A 14900-nucleotide genomic window follows, 5' to 3' on the forward strand; every position below is an offset into this window, starting at 1 on the left:
TGAGCAGGTAAAGGTGACACAAATTATCCTCCAGTACTGTACACAATGCCGACTCATAAGCTCATAAGTTAAGCCATTCACACAGCACATCTCAAATAATGTTAGTGCTTACATTCCCTTCGCACCTGCAACAGAGAAGAGACTTGTGAATTCATGCGGCAACAAAAATTTGCATTGTTTTGTTACTGCTTGTTTCCTCTCTGCATGTTGAAGCATACGGTAACATCCAAACTGATAGAGGTAGATTGTTGAGACAGATAAGTCAACCACTGTGTCACTGATCAAGGGATGTCATGACATATTAGTGAATGCTCCTTCTTACTTTCAGTTAGTGGTAGTGGAGTGATAATAGACTCAGTGATTGAACATACTTGTGAGAGAACAGGGTGTGGACACTTCATACCAGATACAGAAATTCCCTGTATTTTAATACCTCCAGAAGCATGAATCAGTTTTTTTTTTTTTTTTTTTTTTTTTACGTGTCCGACTCTGGGCAAAGGCTCAGGGCCTATTTCTTGGGGATAGTGGCCTATCCCAAGGCCCAGTAGTCCTCCTATACCTCCACATGTCACCACTTCGGCGCTAACACCCACCGTCCATATTGAATACATGCTAGGTCTGTCTCATACAGGACTGGTGTACTGGTATTAGCGGGGGTATTTTTACGACATGTCGGCGGGTCATCTGGTAGATCAGGAAAGTCTGCTTTTTTTAGGAAATTCAAATCCTTAAACTGTTCCCTGCCCCAGCCGGGATTCGATCCTGGGTCCATTAGGACTGCAAGCCGCCTCTCTACCGATTCAGCCACCGCCTCCCCCTATAGAATGCTTACCCATGGTGTGTATGCCTATTAAAACATTTGCAGGTTACCGGAAATGGTTTGTGACATGAAACTCAGCTGTAAAGAAGTTTAACCTTAATGCAGTTGTATCTCTAAAGTTACCTTGCGCTTCACGTGAAATTCTGAGCCATCAACACCGCAAAGATATATTTCAGGTGGTTCAAGGATCCAAACCTGTTTAATCACTCCTCTCTTGCTGTTTAGTGAAGATTCTGATATTAAATTCACCATTGACCCAGAGTCTATGAAGAATGACGTTTGGACTTCTTCACTTTTACCAAGAATAAGTAAACCTAAACGAGTCAGAGGGCCAATCTGGCGAATGTGGAGCTCAGGTTCGTCTGTAGTTATGGAAATTTATTCGAAAGGTGCTCTTCTTCCCCCGACTGACGTCGTGCAAAGTAACAACATTCGTCAGTGGTGTGACCAGTCGAGTCTTTATGATATGCACGGCGGGGTCACAAAGGTGTACACTGTCACCACTCCCGATGGGCTCGTCCCTGTTTGCGATAACAGCTTGATTCACGGTGACCAGAGAACCTCAGTGCCAGCACACAGTCGAGGATTGTTGGCCACAACTGATCAGACTGCTGGCCCCTACACACAGTCGACAGGTCACGGCCAGTTGTAGTTGACTGTCATTCCGAGTAAGAGCGAGCATTGTTAGTGACACCCCTGGTAGTCGTCCGTGAGCGTGAGAAATCCATTGAAGCATTAGCAGTTGGTATCTGTAGTGTGAGTGGTTATGGTGTGAGTAATGGGCTGACGTGTGATGTCTGAGCCTAGTTTCTCATCAGTCTCCTTTGAAAGTTCTAACATTTGGTTTCCTGGTTTGACTCCAATTTGTAAGGAAGTTTCTAATTGTTTATGGTCTAGTCTATTCATAAATCCAAGGTATACAATCCATTAAATGACCAAAATCTTTTAATTTCGTAACATCGTCCCCGTTGACACGAGTTACCCACGGTGTTTCCCGCAACAGCTGGACAATCTCAGAAATGGTAGCCTTCGTTACTGCAGCTGCCTCATATGCTGTGGCTTCTTTAACTGATATTAGCATGTCACCCCTCATGTGTTTAACCCGTCACGTCCCGAGGTTTTCCGCACCTCCGACATCCCCCAGTCCCGAGGTATTTTCGAAATTTTTTTTTTGGGCTAAAACCTTCGCTTTTGGCGAGAAACATTGAAAATTCATAGAGAAATCGCTCACCTGAGGTTTAAAGTGCCCAATCCAGGTAGGAGTTCCTCCTTACCTGAGTGGGTTTTCTAACATGCTGGCACCAAAGAAAATGAGTTCTATGGGAGGGTAACTATTTTATCCACTCATAAACGGTATTTATTTATTTACTTGGTACGAATGTATATGTATTATGACAGTATATTGGTTTTCAAGCAGTAATAAAGGCATTATAAGCATTGTTTCACTCACTAACTAATCACCATACCTGACCTATTTTTGCCACACTACCTGATCATTATTTCTGGCTGTTTCTTCTTCTAATGCTATGTAAACATTGTCCTCCACATTGTCATCGATTGGGGAATCACTCTGGCCCTGAATAACTTTACTAGCCAGGTCACTGGTAACAGGTCCTTTGCCAAGACAATGGCGTGAGGGGGGGAGGGGGGAGGTTATGCAGTGTAAGGCATTGTCCCTGCTTGGTATCTTGTACAGGAATAGAGGAAGGTGTCCCGTGTATACATACGAAAAATCACGTGCGAAAATTGAAAATTGTGCAAATTAGCGACCTTGCAATTGCACGACGTACTGGTACATCGCCGGGACTGGCAAATGCAAATCGTTGCAACGTACCCATACGTCGTCGGGACGGGGCGGGTTAAGGAGAGTGGAGAAAGTAATGAGGGAGCCAGCTTTAGAATGAGAACAACAGAACTTTACTGACTTCCGGCAAAATTCATCAAATGTCGTGCAGCTGTCAAAATAACCAGATCGTAACCCAGCACCCATGCACGAATTACTTGATGTTATCAGCCTTTAAGATAAGAAATCTTCAGTGGTTTGGTGTTTAACTACCTGTTATCTGTCTGTATCGGCTTTGTGGAGAAAATTTAATAATGATATGGAAGTACCTTCAGCGGTAAATTTGGGCCGGTTCATATCATCAAAGGAAATGGAGCGTGGAAGGGGGGGGGGGAGGCTTGGTTTGCCATCGCTGTGAGAGATTGGGGTGGCAAAATTGTAGAAGAAGTCAATGCATTGAGTGGAGAGTGTGTGGGAGAAGCGACAGGTAAGGAAGCTAGTGTTGCGTGATGAGGTTAGCAGTGGCACTGTTGTAGCAGGCAGAGAAGAAGAGGCGGTGATGAACGTGGCTGAAATTCTAGAGAATCAGTTGGGGAAGGTAGAGTAAAAGTATCTGGATCACTTTTATCTGGATTTTAGACAACAGTAGTGGGATTAGTAGTAGTGGTGGTAGATGTGGTAGGGGTAGTATCAGTAATTGTGGGAGTAGTGAGAGTAGCTGATTGAGATTTTGTGTCAGATTTTCTGCTACAGAAGAATGTTACACTACTATCACTAACACAGTCATCTTCTTCAATCTTATTTCTAATCGTCTGTCGAATGATAAAGAGTTCAACTCCATGAAGGTAGCTCATAAATGAGAATGGGGCAATAGCAAAAACGGCGAATTTAGCGCAAAATGTTCTTAGAGCGAGGAACCACTATAATGCACTAAATTGAAAAATTAAACAATTTCCACTCAATCAGGCCACCGGTTCCAGGGTTATGAATCATTTCTGAAGATAGGAAGTGATTTGATATCGAGCAGAAGGCCGCCGAAGGCGGCCTTTGAGCTAGTTACCAGTAAACTGCATTTTGTGAGTGCATGACATGCGAGAGAGCGTCATGTTATCACAAGTTCTCTCTGATGTAAAATTAAGGCGGAATATTCGATATTTAATTGCTAGAGTCGATGACAAAAAACACAGTGTTACGATAGGAAATTTTTAAAAATCTGATTTGGTAAATCAGGCATTCTCTCACTAGGCCCATTTCACACGACCAGATTTTTTCCATGCGGGAAGCTACCCTCGCGGAAGCTTGTCTAGAAGACATGTCTTTACACGAGCAGTTGTTTACCGCGTGCTTAGATTAATAATAACAACAATAATAACAAGAACAAAGTGACCCAGGTTCACAACAGCCCGTCCGTGCCTCTGAATTGGAGTCAAAGGCACTTACTGTAGAGTGAAGGGTAATTGAGTTCATGAATTTTTATGACTTGATAATAGCACTATTACCAAAGGAAGTTTCTGAGATTTAAAACTTTAAAATTTATTCGATCTCAAGTTTGTCCTTTTCAGGTCATTCATGGTCACAGTGTACTGTGCCAACAGAATCTGCATATATGCCTTCATATTAGTGATATTAGTGACCATGTGCGTGTCTCTTGCCGTTTGGCTGATTTTATCAGTCAGAGTATGTGTGACTTTGACTCTGATCTTTCAAGGTCTCCCCCCGGTCATGTGTATTGGTGCCAGTATAATTCCCATATAAAATTTCGTATTAGTGATTAGGGGGTAACCATGCGTCTATCTATCACCATTTGCCTCCTATGACTGTTTGAAAACTTTGCTCCCTATCTTCATCACTGAGCCACAAATTTGGGCCCCCTCACTCACACCCTTTTTCCCTGTGGATTTTCGCCAAAATCGAATGACTTTCTCAGTTCCACATAACTGTAAAAAGTTTGAAAAAGATCCGTTGATTGGTTCATGAGATAATCGATGCACACTCACAAACGAATAAATAAATAATCGCCGACGATCACATGCAACCCATCCGCTATGAACTGTGAGCGTAGAAAATAGTTAATAATAATAATTAAAAAAAATAATAATAATAATAATAAATCATTCATTCATCCATCATCTAATCCTGTGCTGCCCCATGAACCATAGGAGCCCGGGGCTAGGTTCCTGATATTTAAGATGAGAGTGACCAGCCTCACTCATCCCTGAGTGGCATTACGAGAGCAATGCATCCCAACCATCCCTTGCATATAAACCTGCACAGACTGAGTCTGATTGGAGCGCCTTAATTACCCAGTAAAAACCAGGCGCCACAAGTTGGTTACATGGTTACCACCCAGCATAGCTTTATTTATTTATTTTGTGTGTGTGTGTGTGTTCGACTCTGGGCATAGGCTTCACAGTCTGCTCCCAAGGCCCAGTAGTCCTCCTACATACCATACACCCCTATATTGGGTTATAAGAAACTATTTGGCCTGTCACTCACTGTACAGCAGAGACCATAAGACACCACTGAGTAAGTAGATGATGGGCGCCCCACCTACCACTATTATATAATAATAATAATAATAATAATAATAAAAGTAATAATAATAATAATAATAATAATAATATTATTATTATTATTATTATTATTATTATTATTACTACTACTACTACTACTATTAGTAGCAGTAGTAGTAGTGGTAGTAGTGCTGTAATTTTTAATATTTATTTTTATTACTCATAATGATGATAATAATCGTAACAACAGTACTAGTAATAATAATAATAGAACGGTGTGATGTAATACATTATGTAGCATATCTTAATAAGAAAAATACCTTTTCTTATAGCAAATACTTAAAAAATACATACATGATAAAAAATATCCACAGTAACCCCTGTACTTTGCCACGGATGAACCACAACTGCTGTGGCCGCGGGGCAAAATTCCGTCCGTGTGAAGTGCTCCATAACGTCCTGTAGTACTGTTCTCTAAACGCTCGGGACGTTGTGGTGTGGCAGTGCACGCAGACGGTGAATCTTTATTTCGCGGAAATTTTGCCACGCGGACTCCGTGTGAATGGTCCCATTAAACTTCATTAATTTCTAAACCTTGTGGAAAATCCGTGTGGAAAAAAATCCGTTCGTGCGAAGCGGCCCTTTAGAGCCGAACAATACCTTGGACAACTCGAGATTCCAAGGGTTTAATACGCCTTTATGGGTGAGTTTTTAGTAGATAAATTTTACTGAACGGATGTATCACATGCAGAAGAATCTGAACTGTACTTCACATAGGAGTAAAGTTATTAGCTTCTGTTTAGTGTGGCAGTTGGGTCAGGCCGGGTCAGACCAGGCGGCTCATTTCCAAACTTAAGTGAGAGTAAACATCGCTCGCTTGCTTTGCTTGGTTGCTCGTAGTTATTTATTTATTTATTTTTTTATTTATTATTATTATTATTATTATTATTATTAATTTCATTACCGTGGTTTTCCACAGCCTTATCATATCTCAAAGAGTTATATTACTTTCCGTGTCATCAAGTTATCCTTCTTCCTTACCTTCTTCCCCTGTCAGTTACTAAGTCACACAAAACATATTCCTTCCTTCCTTTCTAACGTTTCTCAGGTCTCGATATCTATCACAGTTGCTGACGACTTATATACTTATGGAATTCTCTCTCTATGTCACACCATGTTTTCATCTCTGTTATTGTGGTTTCTCTTCATTTACCTATATTATATTGTTGTACTCTCCCAGGACGAATGCAAAGAATGTCTCTGTCAAAGAGTCACTGACTTACTTTTCTCCTAAAGAACATATTTGAAATTAGCTCTTGCCAGACCCTCTCTTTCTGTCATTTACTCTCTTTACTTCAAAGGCAGGTCCTGGAGTGAGACACCTACTGCCATGTAGTGGCACCAGTATATCTGCGCAACGCTGCTGCCTGGTTATGCGAACGTCCCTCAACTCCTTCCTTATCCCCCGAAAGGAGACGTGGCCAGTGTAGGTGATGAGAATCTTCAGTCCACCCCGTTCACGATCAGATGAACCTTGCTGTGCAACTACCATTACCTGTAAATTGTACTAAGCTCAAGGAGCCAAACTGTTCTGTATACATCGTACTATTGTGTGTTGGCGTTTCTGCATGATGTTAATTCATCATTTTAGTTCTGCTTTTACTATCGCTTTACGCATTCATATAATAGGTTGAATTTTTTTATACGGTTCCGCGTAGGCTCGCACGTTTCTAAAGTAATACTGCACACTTTTGTTCTCCGTTCACACGCAGTGCACCAATTCTTTCTTGGTCTGCATTTCCTTGCTCCCTACTCAGATTACCAGACAAGATTAAAGCACTGATGCAGTAACTAGTACGGAGTTAGTGCAGCAGGAAAAGAATTTATTTCTTTGTTTAGGATTGTGCGAGAAGACTATTTGATAAGAAGCTCACCAGTCCAACCTGACAGAATGTGTGTGTGTGTGTGTGTGTGTGAGATATCCATCAGACAGGTTTGTTCTCCTTTTTGAGATACAGTTAAATATGATATTTACTTCCAATGAATTGTGCTAAGTATAGGATGGAAAAGGAGAGAGAGAGAGAGAGAGAGAGAGAGAGAGAGAGAGAGAGAGAGAGAGAGAGATGACGCAGAACGGAGGAAGGAATATGATAAAGTAGCGAATCATGGACTAAGACAAAGAATAATGGATAGGGAGGAAATGAAAACAATAAGGTAATATGAATGAGGGAGGGTGGGAATGGCTAAGGTGAAGCCACGGGTGAGGGAAGATGGGTGGGGCGGAGGAAAAAGAGGGGCTGATTAATGAAAAGACTGAGGAAGCGAGAAAAACTGAGGGCGGGAGAAAATGAGGAGAGATAAGGTGACTGAGGAGATTTAGGAAAGTTTAGGATAAAAAGATGTGCAGAAAAAAGCTAATGTATTCGCATTTTAGGAAATTTGCTCCTATATTAACTTTTTGAGCGAGAAAAAAGAAAAATAGTGGGCAAATATAACGAATTATGGAAGCGAGTTTTTTGAGGGAACGCTGTTATTTGTTTTTTTTTTTTTGTTTTTTTTGCTTTCTTTTCCTTATTTGTGTGTTCTCAAATGACTCTGGGCGCTGGTAAGGGACGCCTTCCCGTGGCAGCACCGATATTCCCGGTTGGCTTTGCTGCTCGGTTATACAAACATCCCTTGACTTCTTCCTATGGTAAACTTCAGAAGGCAGTCTCAGTCTGTTGTCCATCGGGCTCACGGTTGAGAAGTAACGGATGTTATAACACGTAAATTTTTTTTCCAGGAGGTAATGATTGTCAAATTTTCCACTTAGGTTTGTTTCTTTTCGATAAGGTATTTTTTTTTAAATCTACGAGTATTCTGACAACTTCAGGTCGACTTTATTCTGCTTGAGATGGAGGGTATCATGTAGTCATGATGTTAATGAACGTTATATACAATGCCTTATTTCAATAATTCTTTCTCTCTTAATGAGACGAATAATAAATAAATAAATAGATGAAATACATATAACGATGTGTCAGAAACATTTAAAAACGTATAATTGTGAGGGAACTTACGTGTCGAAACTGTTTGTGTGTGTGTGTGTGTGTGTGTGTGTGTGTGTGTGTGTGTGTGTGTGTGTGTGTGTGTGTGTGTGTGTTTGTTTGTTTGTTTACTTTTGTCTGTATATCAGTGTTTGAATTATGGGCTGAAGGTTGCTTCTCTGATTAATTGCTTGTTTGTGTTTAAAAGTTGTATATTGTGTATTTCTGTGTTTATGAACCTTTCTGACCTCCTCTACCTGCTATATCTGATTTCCCACGTATATATCCTTTACTGTTAATCTTTCCTATTGTTTTCTATCTTCCCCAGGGTCCTGTGTTTATCAGCTGTGTCTCTTTGTATACATGTAACTGTATCTTAACGCAGTCTTGAAATTCACATTATTAGACAAAACATTATTTCGTTCTTATGTTTTGTCCATTGCTCGTAAGCCTCGTATGTAATAATATTGTAACACTGGACTGCAGCTGATTTCTTACAATGCTGATTGACATGAAGAGTGAGGAAGGATGGAATCATACACTCATGGCCATTTGACCCCTTCCCCTCTCCTTCACTTCCTGAGAAAAGAGGTGGGTGAGCAAGTGAATCGAGGAGGACATACTCGTAAGGGGAAAAGGGCGTGGGGTACAGAACACTGAAGCGAAATGTAGGGAAAAAATATTGAATAGGGAAAGCAGACAAGAAGAAAAAGAGCAAAAGGGAGCAGTAAAAATACAATTATCAGGGAAGGAGCGAAAGAAAAAGAGAGAAAAAATGAGTATACATTGACTTCCATATGGGACTGGTAAGTTAAGTAAGCACAGGTGAGTAAGAATACAGGAGGTGGATATGAAATGTAGAGAGAAGGTAAAAAGATGATCGAAGAAAAGATAGCTTGGTTGTTTTCCATTACATGAATATTTTCTCCACTTATTCACTACTTCCTACTGCCGTTGACGATCATTACTTTCCCCTCCACCCTCATTCTTATTCACGGCATCTTATTAACTTCTGACGCTTGGTGAGCTTACAGTGTCATTATATCAGCGTGATCACGAAGTTTCGTGCAGATAATGAGTTTTCCATTGTTCGCTGAAATGCCTTGAAGGGAAATTATTTTATAAAATTATTAATTACACAACTTTGTATTCTTCCGCAGTATGGGAGAAATCGCTAATGTATGTCTTGGACTTATATCAATGATTATAATTTCTTCCAGTCACGAATTCTCGATTCATTTAGTCAACTCTGGGTGAACATTAATACAACTTTTTTGTGTGTAATACTCGGATCTCGAGTATCTATTTTTGCTGTGAAGATACAATTAGCAGCTTTGGATAGTGAAAGTAAAACCCCTGCTTAGTATCTTAGAGTAATTGCTTTTTAACTGCATTGTTCTTCCAATTCTCCATTACATTTATCTTCCCACCTATTACTGGATTCCTGGTAAAAGATAAGCCGACAGAGACAGTATCTCATTCACATAAGTATTACATCAATACTAAACATTTACAATCTATCACTGAACTACACTTGTGCCGATCAACAAACCAAATAACTGACGAGTCATCCATAAATATTTAATGAGAAAATATTACACGCAGTCAACAGGGGACGAATACCTGGAGAAAATATCTGACGCACTGTGCTGAAAAAGTACTAAGCGATTTATTTTTCATTTTTTCATTCAGTCACCACGCAGAGTATTGTAAGTATACCAATTAATTTAACACAAAGAAAGTTCTGGATATTACTGGGAAAGAACTCAGAAGTTTTCCGACGTTCTCAGTCAAGGGAAGGTATTATCATATGGTCATTTATCATAGCTGATATCATTGAGCATATAATTATTATAAAAATTATCTTGCAAGATATAAATCACATCGCTGAAAACAAATCAAAGTATAGACAAACAAAATCAGATTATTCTTTAACAAATGCATGTTACGTGGCAATTGACTGCTTGTGTTTTGTACTGACTTCCAACAGGAACACTGATAATTAACTTAGCTACAGTGTATACGTATCTATTCAGGAGCTTGCTAAAATAAGGTGGTCCTGAAGCTAACTTTCAGCGACATACCAGGACATTTTGTTTCAGTTCTGTCCGTTAGTCTAGAATGGGGTTGATTACTGATATATAGATGGCAGAAGAACACACTACAGTCAGTGTGTACAGGGATCTGGCTAATGCTATTGCAACACTATATTTTCACTTTTCATATAGTAAGGTTAATCAAATAAGCTTTATTTCGCTGAGCAGCGATGTATGCATGAAAACCAAATTACTGTAATTATCACCATTAACAATAATTATTGTGCTAAGCTTTCAAGATATTATGGAGCGGCTACGGAGTGAGCAATGAATTAATAAAATATACATATAAATAGTATAGGCTGCATCAATTATAAGGAGGTAGAGATCACACAACTTGCCCTCTCAGAAACATAATCCACAGTCGATATTTTGTGCAGAACAGTGCGTTTTTGCTTAGGTGGGACAAAAATACTTCGACAGTTTAGTATTGGGTCATATTTCACGGTGAGGAACCACAGTCCGAAGATGAATGGACCAGATGAGTGGTGAAGACAATTAAACACTTCAAAGATGGAATGGAGACATAGATGCATATACAAAGCGATGCAAAAAACTCGCACAAAAGCATCTTTGTAAAAAGGGGAAACGGCCGTGTGTGTGGAAGGGGGGAGGGGGAGGATGTTGGAGGAAATCATTATTCCTACCACACATTCTCCTCAAAACTCTGCTGCTCCCAGGCATAGCGATTTCCTCACAAATACCGCACCTAAAATGCTGACAGAAACATGAAGTGCATTGCCCATAACGTCCAACATAAATGCATTATAGCTAAATGTTGATGACCTGCACTCCAAAACACCTCAAACAGAAAACTTTCTTCACAAATACAACAAACACATTGAACTCCACAAAAGAAACAGAGCCCACTCACACAAAACTCCACACATCATACATAACCCACACATCTAAAAAAAAAAAAAAAAAAAAGGCAGAACTGATGGCCACAGTGGAAGCCTCATCATTAACCCTCACCTGAGGTTTAAAATACCACATACAGGTAACTGTACCCCTTACCTTACTGTGTTTTTTTTTTTAGGCAGGCTCCAGAGAAAACGAGTTCTATGGGAGGGGTAACTATTCCAAACCACTCATATTCGGTATTTATTTATATGTTTGGTACGAATTTATATGTAGTACAAGAGCATATTGTTTTTCACACAGTAATATAGGCGGTATAAGCATTGTTTCACTCACCAAACACATCAACATATGGCACATTCTTCTACAACATTACTGCCTCATCAGTTCTGCTTGTTTCTTCCCCTGGCTTGTTTCTTCCTTTGTCCTCCACCTCAGGAATCACTTTCGCCTTAAATTTCGTCATTGGAGAGACCATGGCGTGACATGTCTTTACTGGCCAGGTCACTGCCAACAGGTGAGTTGCCGAGAAAATGGAGTGAGGGGTGAAGGGGTCAGGTGGGACCAGGCAGTATCCCCGCCTGACAGCGGATAGAGGAAGGTCTCCCACATATGCCCACGAAAAATCACCCGTGAAACTTGAAAAACATGCAAATGACGGACCTAAGAAAATTGCAAAACATATGGATTCGTTATCGGGTGTCACCGTGACAAAACGTGGTGACTTATCCATATGTCAACAGGATGTCTCGTGTTAACATTCACCAATCCATTCTCTACAAAGACATAACACAGGCAACATAATCATATTTCCAGAAAGGCACCATGTAAGAAACAGACACTCATTGTCAAACCTGGTCACAAACAGATCAGCATTTTTAACATATATAATCTACACTTCGTCTGAAATCTCCCATGGCATGCCAGCGCAATGTAGCCCTCAGCTCCTCCCCCAGATGAAAACATTTTGGAGGAAGCTTTTCTGCTAGAAATAACTTCCTGGCAAGAATGCAAGGAAAATAACAGTACGGGACGATGTAATAAATTATATAGCATTTCTTAATACTAAAATACATTTTCATATTGCAGATACTTAAAAAATACATATTTGATAGAAAATACCCACAGCAACAACCATACCTTGCTAAAAGTGAACCACAACTGCTGTGGCTGTGGGAAAATTCCATCCGTGTGAAGTGCTCCATAACCTCCTGTAGTACTGTAAACACTGGAGACATTGCGGTTTGGCAGTGCACGCGAATGGTGAATCTCTACCGCACGGAAATTTTTTCACACGGATGCCGTGTGGATGGTCCCATTTAACTTCATTAATTTCTAAACCTCATGGAATATCCGCGTAGAAAAATCTGTTCGTGTGAAGCGGCCTTTAGAGCGTAACACTATCTTGATAAGTCGCGACTCCAAGAGTTTCCTACGCATTTACGGGTAAAGTTTTTTGTTGAAAAAAATTACTGAATGAATATCATATGCAGAAAAACTTTCAACATATGAGTAAAGTGATTAGCTTCTGCTCAGCATGATGGTTGGATTGGACAGGGTCAGGCCGGGCCGCTCATTCTCAAACTTAACTGCGAGTAAGCATCACTCGCTCGCTTTGCTTGCATACTCGCAATTATTATTTTCACTATTATTATTATTATTATTATTATTATTATTATATCTATTATTTTTATTATTATCAATCTCAGCACCATGCTTCTCCACAACTCTCTCATCTCACGAAATGTTACATTATTTTCCGTGTCATCAAGCCGTCCGGCTTCCTTATCTTCTTCCCCTGTCAGTCACTAAGTCACACAGAACACATTCCTTCATTCCTTTCCAACGTATCTTAGGTCTCGATATCTCTCACAGCCGCTTATAATTTACTTAGAGAATTCTCCCTCTGTGTTGCACCCTGTTTTCATCATTGTCTTTGTGGTTTCTCTTCTTTTACCTATATTATATTGTTGTACCCACCCAGGTCGAATGCAAAGAATGTCTGTCAGAGTCACTGACTTACTGTTATCTGAAGTATTGATTTTCTGTTATGTACTCTCTTTACTTTAAGACAGGTCCTGGATAGAGACACCTACCTCGATGTAGTGGCACCCGCCTAACAGTGCAACTCTGCTGCCTGGTTATGCGAACGTCCCTCAACTCCTTCCTTATCTCCCGAAAGGAGGTGTGGTTGAGTGCAGATGATGAGAAACTTTAGTTTTCAGTTCATCTCGTTCATGATCAGATGAACCTTGATTTACAATTACAACTGCCTCTAGATTGTATTTAGCTCAAGGAGCCAAACTGTACAGTATACAGAGTACTATTGTGTGTTGACGTTTCTGTATGATGTTAATTCATTATATTAGTTAACGTGTTTTTACTATCGCTTTACGCAGATATATAATAGGTTGAATTTTTATACATTTCCGCGTAGGCTCGCACATTTCTATAAAAATTTCGCACACTTCTGTTCTACGTTCACACGCAGTGCACCAATTCTCTCGGTCTGCATTTCCTTTCCCACCACTCAGATTACCAAACCAGATGGAAGCATTCATGCTGCAACGAGTATATACGAAGTCAGTTCAGCAGGAAAAGAGTTTATAGTTTTGTTTAGGGTTGTGAGAGAAGACCATTTGATAAGCAGCGCATCAGTCTAACCTGACATAATTTGTGTGTGTAATTCACCGGGTCGGTCAGGATCACTTGATGGTCGTGATTGTCAGCTTTTACCCTCCCGGAAGGGAGCTGAGAGCTCATATAGTCCGATCTAAGGGCAAGGCTGTGACCTTCACACGCGCACACACCCATCCCCTTGCTCGAGGGGGACAGTAACCACCCACTTCGTCAGTGAAACTTTTCGCAACTTGAGCGAGGCGCGAACTCCCGTCCACCAGTTGGCAAGCGGGAACGTTACCACTGCACCAGCGAGCGGTGTGTGTGTGTGTGTGTGTGTGTGTGTGTGTGTGTGTGTGATAAACATCAGACACGCTTGTTCTCCCTTTTGAGATAGCCCATGTATGTGTGTATGTGTGTATGTGTGTGTGTGTGTGTGTGTGTGTGTGTGTGTGTGTGTGTGTGTGTGTGTGTGTGTGTGTGTGTGTGATATACATCAGACAAGCTTGTTCGCCCTTTTGAGATAGCCAGCCATTTATAGTTAAATATGAAATTTACCCCCTGTAAATTATGCTAAGTATAGGAGAGAGAGAGAGAGAGAGAGAGAGAGAGAGAGAGAGAGAGAGAGAGAGAGAGAGAGAGAGAAGTAATGAGTTAAATGACGAAGGACGTAGGAAGGAATATGAAAGTGTATGGATTCAGGGAGTAAGACAAAGAATAATGGATAGGGAAGAAATGAGAACAATAAGATAATATGAGTGAGGGAGAGAGGGAATTTCTGAGGTGAAGCCGCGGGTGAGGGAAGATGGGACAAGGCGGGGAGAAGAGAGAGGCAGAATAATGAAAAGACTGAGGAAGCGAGAAAAACTGAAGAAGGGAGAAATGAGGAGATATAAGGTGACAGGAGAGATGGAGGAAAATTTTTGGTTAAAAAGAAGCGCAGAAAATGCAAAAGTATTCGCATTTTAGGAAATTTACTCTTATGTTGATTTCTTGAGCGAAAAAAAAAGTGGGTAAAAGTAACGAAATATGAGAGCAAGGTCTTCTGGGAACGCTGTTATTTGTGTGTTTGGCTTTCTTTTCTTTGAGTGTTTTCCAATTTTTTTTTTTTTTTTTTTTTCGCTGGTGAGGGACGCCATCCTGTGATAGCACCGATATTGTCGGTTTGCTCCGCTGCCCGGT

This window comes from Coenobita brevimanus, chromosome 72, assembly GCF_032717465.1.
Source record: "Coenobita brevimanus isolate Jiangsu-jjx chromosome 72, ASM3271746v2, whole genome shotgun sequence".
Classification (NCBI taxonomy): Eukaryota; Metazoa; Arthropoda; class Malacostraca; order Decapoda; family Coenobitidae; genus Coenobita; species Coenobita brevimanus.